This window comes from Carcharodon carcharias (genome assembly GCF_017639515.1).
Source record: "Carcharodon carcharias isolate sCarCar2 chromosome 21 unlocalized genomic scaffold, sCarCar2.pri SUPER_21_unloc_3, whole genome shotgun sequence".
Taxonomy (NCBI): Eukaryota; Metazoa; Chordata; class Chondrichthyes; order Lamniformes; family Lamnidae; genus Carcharodon; species Carcharodon carcharias.
In genome coordinates, this window is record NW_024470577.1 from 1,945 (window position 1) to 14,272 (window position 12,328).

The following is a 12,328-nucleotide window of genomic DNA, read 5'->3' on the forward strand; positions in this document are numbered from 1 at the left end:
ACTTGTGATTTACAAGAACAAGAGATTGAAAATCATTTCAAAACATCATGCTGCACTATGTTTGCCATGATTGAAGATTACAATCCGAGCGCAGGAAGCTAGAAGCCGTCTTGCATCTGAACCCATATCATAGACAGCTGTTCACTTCTAAACCCTTTGGGACTGGGAGGTTAGTGAGTTAATGTTCCGCTCTCCACTCCCTCCGTTGGCTAAACAATTTCCTCTCTGGTTGTCTCTGTTGGGGATGTGCAGGTACATTGCATTAACTAATGCCTTCCCTCCTTTCTATGTTGGTTAAGTGGAGATACATTTTGCCTTCCCATGTGACCCTCACTTCAGTTCCCATAGGGTGTGATGCGGCAACTTCCAGCTGGTAGAAGTTTGAATGGATGGACGAAAAGTGAAGCAGGAACAACGGGATCTAAATACTTTATTATTTCTGCTAGAGTATGAAATGTAAGTAATAGATTCTCATTGACATGAATTAACGGTGTTCATCAGTGCAAGGGAAATGTTCACAAAACTCGGTTTACCGCTGGATTTATCAACCATTCTGTTGATGATCTTCAAGGGAATGGCTTCATGTCCCACCACACAGGAGTAAGAAGCGCCGCTGGCCCACTCCTCTGCTGCAATGGATAACAGGCTGTACATGAAGAAGGAGTTATTGCCGTTCTCCGCCATCACTACAGTGTTCTTGTAGTTCCCTGGATTCAGGGGCTTGTCATTGATGGTCCACTTGACGAAGATCTCTCGGGGGGAGAAACCTCTCACTAAGCAGCTGAGGGAGATGAATCTCTGAGCGGAGACATCTTCAGCCTGGGGCAGGAGGACAGAGACGGATGGTTCCCGCAGATATTTAGCTGCAATAAATTTACAATAAATGTCAAAAAAACGGGAATTCCAGGGACAATGACACCTGTGGTTAGATGTGAGAGAAATGTGTTTTGTTTTGACTTTTCAAGATCTCCATTTTCCACTTTGGGGACTGACCCACTTTCTAGATCGGAGCAGATGTGGATGCAATCATTCACTCTGAGAATATGCGGGATTGGACTGCAAAGTTTCGTCAGTAACAGTAACAGGCCATTCGGCCGAACAGCTCTGTGCTAGTGTCTGAACTCCACACCAAGCTCCTCCCATCAAACCTTGGAGTACTGTTCATTCGCCTACTTATGAATTTACTGCTTAAATGCATCATTTACGGGCCTAGGGGTTATAGTTAATGAAATTACCAATCAAACTAGCTCATTAATGCAATGTACATTACTAATTGGTTTTTAAACTTACACTGGGAATTTGCACACTGGCTCACTTATTGATTCATTCTCAGCACTCACGTTTTTCCTTGTGGATGAAATTTCTTAAAGGAGTCGGCAGATCCTGATGGCTCACCACGCAGTAGAACTCAGCCCCACTCAGCCAGGCTTGTGTTGAGATGTTCAGGTTACTGATCACGCTGTTAGGATCCTCGCCCGGCTGGACAGCATCTCTGATTTCAAAGGCTTCTGTTCCTGGGTCCAGGACACGAGGACTCCATAAGGGGCGTTACTCACGATACAGGTTAAGGTCACTGTCGCCTCTAGTAAGACCTGTTCTATTGGCGGTGGCTGTAGAGTAATTACGGGATTGGTGCAGCCGGAATCTGTGAAGCAGAAATGAATGTCAACCAAAACATCATCTTCAGAATCAGAAAACCGGTATTCAGCTTTCGCTCTCAAGACGGGAATATTTATTTGATCTCCCTCTGCTGTGTTAACATTTTCTTAGTTTGAAGGTCAATCACTTGCAATAATTCCGGGAGACTCCATAACATTCCCTGGGTATTTCCAGCCAGAAAAACTGGGAATGTCTAAACCAAATGCCAGTCCAGCAAGGTAAATATATTCAAGTACAATCATCTTACAGACAGAATATCACTCGTCCCGAAAGCAAGGAATCAGACACAGCACAGCACAAGAGGAGACCATTCAGCTCTCTATGCCTCTCTGTAAGGATTAACCCCATTTATCCTCCCCGTTCTGTCACGTGCGATAACGTTTTCAAAAAAAAGTTAATCTCTTTTTTTGAAATGTCAATTGATTCCCAGCCTCAGAAGTTCTTGGGGAAAATGAAAGTGATAATATTTCCCAGTGTGAGGAAAATGTTGCCAAAATCGCCTCAGTCAGAATTTTCCTATCTCTAATTTGGAGGACTAAGCATCTACTTCCCACTTCCAGTTTCATTAATTAACTGAAACACCGCAATTCGATCACTCATTAGACTTTCGTACTCAAAGGAAGGCAGCCAAGACTATGCAAACTGCTATCAGCGCTGCTCAATCTGAAAACAGCAGCAGAAAAAAAATGCACATCTTTGTCATGATTGAAGTCGTGGGCAATTACCAGTAAAGGCCTGCAGACACCGATCCTACTCACAATCAATTTCGGGTAAAACTAAAACCAATGACTCCTCACTCACTGTCCAACTTTTGAACAAAATGTCACCGTGTTTTGTGAGTTGATGGAATCCTGGACACCGGGGGATTCTGATTCAGAAAGAACATGGGTTCAATCCCCACTCCAGGTGTTTGAATACAAATGTAGCTGATACCAGCAATGTAGTACTGGGTGAGTATTGCATTGTGAGAGGTACCGACTTCAACATCAACTGTTAAGACCCAGGAATGCCTGCTTTGTCAGTGTGACGTCAAATTTCCCCAAATTCTCCCAAGTTTTTCGTCGTCCACAAAACTTTAAACTGTCCCCTGCAAACCAAGATCTAGATCATTTATATATATAAGTATTTATCCACTTAGCTATTGTCCCTTTAATTCCATGATCTATAACTTTCCTCACAGGTCTGTTGTGTGGCACTGTATTGAAAGCCTTTTGGAAATCCATATAGACCACATCAATGGCCTTGCCCTCATTAACCATCTCTGTTACCTCTTGAAAAAACTCTAGCAAGTTAGTTATACAAGATTTTCCTTTAATAAATCCATGATGATTCTTCCTAATCAATCTACACTATCCCATTTGATATTAATTCCATCCAGAATAATTGTTTCTAGAAGTTTCCCCACCACCGAAGTTAAACTGACTCGCCTGTATTTGCAGGGAAGACTTTTACAAACTTTTTTGAACAAGGGCGTAATTTTTCCAGTTCTCCAGTCCGTTAGCACCTCCTCCAAATGTAGGGGACGCTGATAGATTATTGTCAGTGTCTTTGCAATTGTACTCTCATTCCCTTCAATATTCTTGGACGCATCTCACCCTGTCCTGGTGCCTTATCCGCTTTAAGAGCCGACAGCTGATGCAATACCTCATCCTTTTCAATTTTAAACCCTTCTAGTGACTGAGTTTCCTCTTCTGTCACCATGGCCTGGGCAGTATCTACCTAAAGGTAAAGACTGATGCAAAATATTCATTTAACACTTCAGCCATGCCTCTTGCCTATATGTGTAAATCCCCTTTTTAATCCTTAATCGGCCTATTCCTCCTTTTACAACCGTTTTACGATTGATATGCTTATGGAATACTTTGGGATTTCCTTTTATGTTAGCTGTCAGTCTTTTTTCATAATCTCTCTTTGTTTCTCGTATTTGCTTTTACACATCCCTTCTGAACCTCCTGTATTCAGCTTGGTTCTCAAATGTATTTACTGCCCGACACCTGTTGTTATCACATTTTCCCTTCATTAACTTCATTTCTATCTCCTTTGCCATCCAGGGAGCTCTGGACTTGTTTCTTCTTCCCTTCCCTTTTGAGGGAACATACTTTGACTGTGCCGAAACCATCTCCTCTTTGAAGTTAGCCCATTGTTCAGCTACTGTTTTTCCCACCAACCTTTGGTTCCAGTCTATCAGGCCCAGCCCCATTATTGCCCCATTGAAGCCCGCTCTGTGCCAGTTGGCTACTCTTACCCTGGATTGATCAATGTCATTTTCCACCATCATCCTAAACCTTATGATACAATGATCACTGTCTCCTAAGTGCTCCCCTCCTATCAGTTTGTTTACTTGGCCCACCTCATTCCCAAGAACCAGGTCTAGCAGTGCCTCCTTTCATCTTGCAATGGACACACACTGCTGTAGCAAATTGTCCAGGGTATAATCCTGGAATGCTGCTCCCTCACTGTCCCTTACAGTCCCACTATCCCAGTTTATATTCGGGTAATGAACCCCTCCCCCATCCATTATAATGACTCGATGATGTTTACACCTCTGTTATTTCCTTGCTCCTCTCTATCTCCCCACTAGCTATTGTGGTCTATACATTACACCCAGCAATGTAATTGCACCCTTCTTATTCCTTTACTCCAGCCAAATTGGTTCTGTCCTTGAATCGCCTGACACATTATTTTTCACCAGTACTGCAATACTCTCCTTAAACAAAAACGCCACCGCGACCCCTCCCCCATTTTGTGTCATTTCCTGTCTTTTATGGACATCTTGTAACTAGGAATAATTAACACCCAATTCTGTCCTTCCATAAATTAGGTCTCCGTTATTGCCCTATCATAATAATCCTAAAAGGCAATCTGTGCCTGTAACTCCCAAATTTTATTAACTATTTTCCGTGCATGCACATACATGCATTGCAACGCTGATTTAGAATTCATTGCTTGCTCCCTTATCCTGACTCCATCTATTAACTGAATATTCCCTCTTTTAGAGTTAGCTGCCTCTCCCAGAATCCATGCTATTACATGCTGAAATTCTCTCGTTGTTCCCACGCTCCTCCTGAGTTAGTTTCACTCTCCCCAACAGCAAAACTAATAATGTTCTTTAGTTCTAAAAGCCAAATATTGCTGGAAACTGGAAATAAAAATGAAAAGAAAACGTTCGAAATGCTTAGCTGAAGTGTGTCTGTTTCCTGGACAACATGTGTCCCTGAACAAACAGAATGAAGTCAATAAATAAATAAATAACTCCTGTCAGCATCATGTCCCAGGGCCTTGGTGACTGTTGCACAGCAAATCGCTGCTGAATATTCTACTTTACCACAATGAGCACATTTCCACTGTCATTCATTGACTGCTAAGTGTTTTGGGAAAATCTGATGCTGGGGAGGATGCTATATAAATGAAAGGTTACCTTCAGTGTGTTTTTGTTTCCTTTGGAAGGAAACTCAAACGGGAAAATTGGCAAATGGGACACATTCTCTGACTTTTAATCATTCCAAACTATTTCTTGGCTTGGACAGAGATTGGCACCAAGAAAAGCCTTGAAATTTCTCGGGTTGTGTCTCTTACCTTCAGGTTTGGTGATGTTTCGGCTTTGAGGGACCCCTTTATGAGTGACCAGGCAGGTATAGAGCGTGTGACTGAACCAGCCCCCAGTGGGGACTGTTAACTGACTGGTTGCCGAGAAGTTCCCGTTCACTTCAAAGCTGGGAGAGGTAACGAAGCCCAAAGCCATGGCCTGTCCATTCTTTAGCCATTTCACGTTGATTGAATTTGGACGGAAATCAACGATTGAACAGATGATGGTTGCAAATCTGCTGCTTGTGATTTCTTCACTGGGGCTCACGGTGAGCAGACCAGTCGGATGATGCACCACAATATCTGCAAGAAAATGCATATTATTAGGAATTAATTTTGCTTCAAACCAAACAATTAAAAACTCTAAAACAATTTACATAAAATCCACAGGACAGAACCAGGCCAGGCGGCCCCATAGTTCAATGCTGGAGTTTAGGATCCACACGAACATCCTCTCGCCCTATTTCACCTCGCAGTTTAAAAACCACCTCCATTACAATCTCCCTCATGTACCTATTAAGATTTCCCTCAATAGGGTTTCGGTAACGTCTCACCTCCAGAAATTCCCATATTCCTCTTACTCTTTGTGTAAAGAAGATTCAGATTTGCCAATTGTTTTTTTTAACATTCTGTTGTTAACATGAGCTCTAATTCTTGTCTAATCTATCAAATTATTTCGGAAGTCTGAGGACCTTTATTCGGTCACAACACAACTTTTTATTTTGTCGAGAATAGACCACCAACCCGCTGTTACTTAACAGAAGTAATCTATCAGCTCTGGTATTGTCCTTGTATGTAGTTTAGCTCCTATTGCAACGCCCCTGTAGCATTCTTCTTACGTGGAAACCAGAACTACATACAGTGTACTCGATGTGATTTGGAGGGGGATAACTGCACACAATACACCTATTGTGATGTGGAGAACAAAACTATCCACAGTACAATAATTATGATGTGGAGACCAGAGCTGTGCATATCACACTAAGTGTGATATGGAGGCCAGAACTCTACACAATCCATTAAGTGTGCTGTGGAGAATACAGGTATCCACACTAAGTGTCATATGAGCACCTGAACTATAGACAAAACTCTAACTCCATTCTAACCCATGTGATGCAGAATTTGAACATAACTCATTTGCTGACCACGTTCCCCCTTCACCCAGACCCGCCACTGCCGCCCTGTGCATCCCACAACACGAACCTGGCATTTCCTTCAGCCAGACCGACCCGCTCCGTCGAACCTCGCAGTAGATTGTGCTGCTTCCCACCTCTGATTCGGTGATGGTTAACTGGCTGCTCAGGGTGTGGGTTCCCTTCTTATTCAGCACTGATGGGTAAGTCTTCAATCCAGCTGTGATCGTCTCCTGATCTTTCTTCCAGGAAACGCTGGTGATTTCGGGGGAGTAGTCCGCAGCCAAACAGCCGTAGGTGACGGAGCCGGCAGTGTTTGCTTGTTCACAGGAGGAGAGCAGAGCGTAGAGGGTGGGGGGAGACGGTGTCGCTGCGAATGAAAAGTCAATTGAACAAGTTAAAAATGTGATTCGTGAGTATAAAATAAGCAAATTGTTCGAAGTTTAATATTGGGATAATTTATTTCCAAAATATCCTGGTCATAAATTGCATTTAGGAGTTGATATGCCCGACGGGACACACCGCCATGATGGCCAGTCTTGTACACAAGATGAGGCACAAGTCGGAAAAGGGAAATACTGCCCACGAGGCCACATAACTGCGAGTTAAATAAGGGATATTGTAACCTGGGCTTCCCCCAGCCCTTGCTCCTCTATTGAGGAAAACATCAATCATTCCTCAAACACTTTCACTTTAGACCCTTCCACAATATTTCCACTGAGCTCTCGCTTAAAGTATTTTACTATCAACCTCTTCTCACCAGCAAATGACTAATTTAATGCAGTAACATTTACCTATCTCTGGGCCAGGATGACCGATTATCTTCCATGAAGGACAAAAGTGGGCCAGAGGGGTTTTTATGCTAATTTATTGTAGTTTCATGATCAACATGTTGTCGTTTTCAGAGGATGAACGTGGATGATGCTTGGCAGCATTTGCTCTAAAGATTATGTAACTCCAACCGGTGGATCGACTAGCTTCATCACTTACAGACAATTTTTTAGCACTTTTATAAAGCATGACCCAGAGTTGATCAATGAGATTATTTGAAAGCATGGACAATTGGCTTTCGGCCAATCACAATTCTGAAGTAGCTCTCCAAATTTGCCAATTCTCAATGATGTTTACAAATAATCAATTATTATCAGCTATCTTGGTTAGATAAACAGATAGATAGATCGACAGAGAGTTAAAGAGATTGGTAGATAGACAAATAGACAAATAGACAGATAGACAGATGGATGGATAGAGAAAGAGAGAGCGATAGAAGATAGAGAAAGACAGGTCGACAGATCGACAGGTCGACAGATCGACAGGTCGACAGATAGACAGGTCGACAGATAGACAGGTCGACAGATAGACAGGTCGACAGATAGACAGGTCGACAGATAGACAGGTCGACAGGTCGACAGGTCGATAGATAGACAGGTCGACAGATCGATAGATAGACAGGTCGACAGATAGACAGGTCGACAGATAGACAGGTCGACAGATAGACAGGTCGACAGATAGACAGGTCGACAGATAGACAGGTCGACAGATAGACAGGTCGACAGATAGACAGGTCGACAGATCGACAGGTCGACAGATCGATAGATAGACAGGTCGACAGATCGATAGATAGACAGGTCGACAGGTCGACAGATAGACAGGTCGACAGATAGACAGGTCGACAGATCGACAGGTCGACAGATCGACAGGTCGACAGATAGACAGGTCGACAGATAGACAGGTCGACAGATAGACAGGTCGACAGATAGACAGGTCGACAGATAGACAGGTCGACAGATAGACAGGTCGACAGATAGACAGGTCGACAGATAGACAGGTCGACAGATAGACAGGTCGACAGATAGACAGGTCGACAGATAGACAGGTCGACAGATAGACAGGTCGACAGATAGACAGGTCGACAGATAGACAGGTCGACAGATAGACAGGTCGACAGATAGACAGGTCGACAGGTCGACAGGTCGACAGGTCGACAGGTCGACAGGTCGACAGGTCGACAGGTCGACAGGTCGACAGGTCGACAGGTCGACAGGTCGACAGGTCGACAGGTCGACAGGTCGACAGGTCGATAGATAGACAGGTCGACAGATCGATAGATAGACAGGTCGACAGATCGATAGATAGACAGGTCGACAGATCGATAGATAGACAGGTCGACAGATCGATAGATAGACAGGTCGACAGATCGATAGATAGACAGGTCGACAGATAGACAGGTCGACAGGTCGACAGGTCGACAGGTCGACAGGTCGACAGGTCGACAGGTCGACAGGTCGACAGATCGACAGGTCGACAGATCGATAGATAGACAGGTCGACAGATCGATAGATAGACAGGTCGACAGATCGATAGATAGACAGGTCGACAGATCGATAGATAGACAGGTCGACAGATCGATAGATAGACAGGTCGACAGATCGATAGATAGACAGGTCGACAGGTCGATAGATAGACAGGTCGACAGATCGATAGATAGACAGGTCGACAGATAGACAGGTCGACAGATAGACAGGTCGACAGATAGACAGGTCGACAGATAGACAGGTCGACAGATAGACAGGTCGACAGATAGACAGGTCGACAGATAGACAGGTCGACAGATCGACAGGTCGACAGATCGATAGATAGACAGGTCGACAGATCGATAGATAGACAGGTCGACAGGTCGACAGATAGACAGGTCGACAGATCGATAGATAGACAGGTCGACAGATCGATAGATAGACAGGTCGACAGGTCGACAGATAGACAGGTCGACAGATCGATAGATAGACAGGTCGACAGATCGATAGATAGACAGGTCGACAGATCGATAGATAGACAGGTCGACAGATCGATAGATAGACAGGTCGACAGATCGATAGATAGACAGGTCGACAGATCGATAGATAGACAGGTCGACAGATAGACAGGTCGACAGGTCGACAGGTCGACAGGTCGACAGGTCGACAGGTCGACAGGTCGACAGGTCGACAGGTCGACAGGTCGACAGATCGACAGATCGACAGGTCGACAGGTCGACAGGTCGACAGGTCGATAGGTCGACAGGTCGACAGGTCGACAGGTCGACAGGTCGACAGGTCGATAGATAGACAGGTCGACAGATCGACAGATCGACAGATCGATAGGTCGACAGGTCGACAGGTCGACAGGTCGACAGGTCGACAGGTCGATAGATAGACAGGTCGACAGATCGATAGATAGACAGGTCGACAGATCGATAGATAGACAGGTCGACAGGTCGACAGGTCGACAGGTCGACAGGTCGACAGGTCGACAGGTCGACAGGTCGACAGGTCGACAGTTCGATAGATAGACAGGTCGACAGGTCGACAGATCGATAGATAGACAGGTCGACAGGTCGACAGATCGATAGATAGACAGGTCGACAGATAGACAGGTCGACAGGTCGACAGGTCGACAGGTCGACAGGTCGACAGATAGACAGATAGACAGGTCGACAGATCGATAGATAGACAGGTCGATAGATCGACAGGTCGACAGGTCGACAGATAGACAGGTCGACAGGTCGACAGGTCGACAGGTCGACAGGTCGACAGGTCGACAGGTCGACAGGTCGACAGATAGACAGATAGACAGGTCGACAGATCGATAGATAGACAGGTCGATAGATCGACAGGTCGACAGGTCGACAGATAGACAGGTCGACAGGTCGACAGGTCGACAGGTCGACAGGTCGACAGGTCGACAGATCGACAGGTCGACAGGTCGACAGATAGACAGGTCGACAGATAGACAGGTCGACAGATAGACAGGTCGACAGATCGACAGATCGATAGATAGACAGGTCGACAGATCGATAGATAGACAGGTCGACAGATCGATAGATAGACAGGTCGACAGATCGATAGATAGACAGATAGACAGGTCGACAGATAGACAGGTCGACAGGTCGACAGGTCGACAGGTCGACAGGTCGACAGGTCGACAGGTCGACAGGTCGACAGGTCGACAGGTCGACAGGTCGACAGGTCGACAGATCGATAGATAGACAGGTCGACAGGTCGACAGATCGATAGATAGACAGGTCGACAGATAGACAGGTCGACAGGTCGACAGGTCGACAGATAGACAGGTCGACAGATCGATAGATAGACAGGTCGATAGATAGACAGGTCGACAGGTCGACAGATCGATAGATAGACAGGTCGACAGATAGACAGGTCGACAGGTCGACAGGTCGACAGATAGACAGGTCGACAGGTCGACAGATAGACAGGTCGACAGATAGACAGGTCGACAGATCGATAGATAGACAGGTCGACAGATAGACAGGTCGACAGGTCGACAGGTCGACAGGTCGACAGGTCGACAGGTCGACAGGTCGACAGATCGACAGGTCGACAGATAGACAGGTCGACAGGTCGACAGATCGACAGGTCGACAGGTCGACAGGTCGACAGGTCGACAGGTCGACAGATCGACAGATCGACAGATCGATAGATAGACAGGTCGACAGATCGATAGATAGACAGGTCGACAGATCGATAGATAGACAGGTCGACAGATCGATAGATAGACAGGTCGACAGGTCGACAGGTCGACAGGTCGACAGGTCGACAGGTCGACAGGTCGACAGGTCGACAGATCGATAGATAGACAGGTCGACAGGTCGACAGGTCGACAGATAGACAGGTCGACAGGTCGACAGGTCGACAGGTCGACAGATAGACAGGTCGACAGATAGACAGGTCGACAGGTCGACAGATAGACAGGTCGACAGATCGATAGATAGACAGGTCGACAGATCGATAGATAGACAGGTCGACAGATCGATAGATAGACAGGTCGACAGGTCGACAGGTCGACAGGTCGACAGATCGACAGGTCGACAGGTCGACAGGTCGACAGGTCGACAGGTCGACAGGTCGACAGGTCGACAGGTCGACAGGTCGACAGATCGACAGGTCGACAGGTCGACAGATCGACAGGTCGACAGATCGACAGGTCGACAGATCGATAGGTCGACAGATCGACAGGTCGATAGGTCGACAGGTCGACAGATAGACAGATAGACAGATAGACAGATAGACAGATAGACAGGTCGACAGGTCGACAGGTCGACAGATCGACAGATCGACAGATCGACAGATCGACAGGTCGACAGGTCGACAGGTCGACAGGTCGACAGATAGACAGATAGACAGATAGACAGGTCGACAGGTCGACAGATAGACAGGTCGACAGATAGACAGGTCGACAGATAGACAGGTCGACAGATAGACAGGTCGACAGATAGACAGGTCGACAGGTCGACAGGTCGACAGGTCGACAGGTCGACAGATCGACAGATCGACAGGTCGACAGGTCGACAGATAGACAGATAGACAGATAGACAGGTCGACAGATAGACAGGTCGACAGATAGACAGGTCGACAGGTCGACAGGTCGACAGATAGACAGGTCGACAGGTCGACAGATAGACAGGTCGACAGGTCGACAGGTCGACAGGTCGACAGGTCGACAGATCGACAGGTCGACAGGTCGACAGGTCGACAGGTCGACAGGTCGACAGGTCGACAGGTCGACAGGTCGACAGGTCGACAGGTCGACAGGTCGACAGATAGACAGGTCGACAGATCGATAGATAGACAGGTCGACAGATCGACAGATCGACAGGTCGACAGGTCGACAGGTCGACAGGTCGACAGATCGACAGATCGACAGGTCGACAGGTCGACAGGTCGACAGGTCGACAGATCGACAGATCGATAGATAGACAGGTCGACAGGTCGACAGGTCGACAGATCGATAGATAGACAGGTCGACAGGTCGACAGGTCGACAGGTCGACAGGTCGACAGGTCGACAGGTCGACAGATCGACAGATCGATAGATAGACAGGTCGACAGGTCGACAGATCGATAGATAGACAGGTCGACAGGTCGACAGGTCGACAGGTCGACAGGTCGACAGGTC

At 46.4% G+C, this 12,328-nt stretch overlaps 1 pseudogene; it reads right to left on the reverse strand.

Moving 5' to 3' along the window:
- Positions 1-415: 415 nt before the first annotated feature.
- LOC121273451 overlaps positions 416-12,328 on the reverse strand; it is a 154,871-nt pseudogene continuing 142,958 nt past the window's right edge.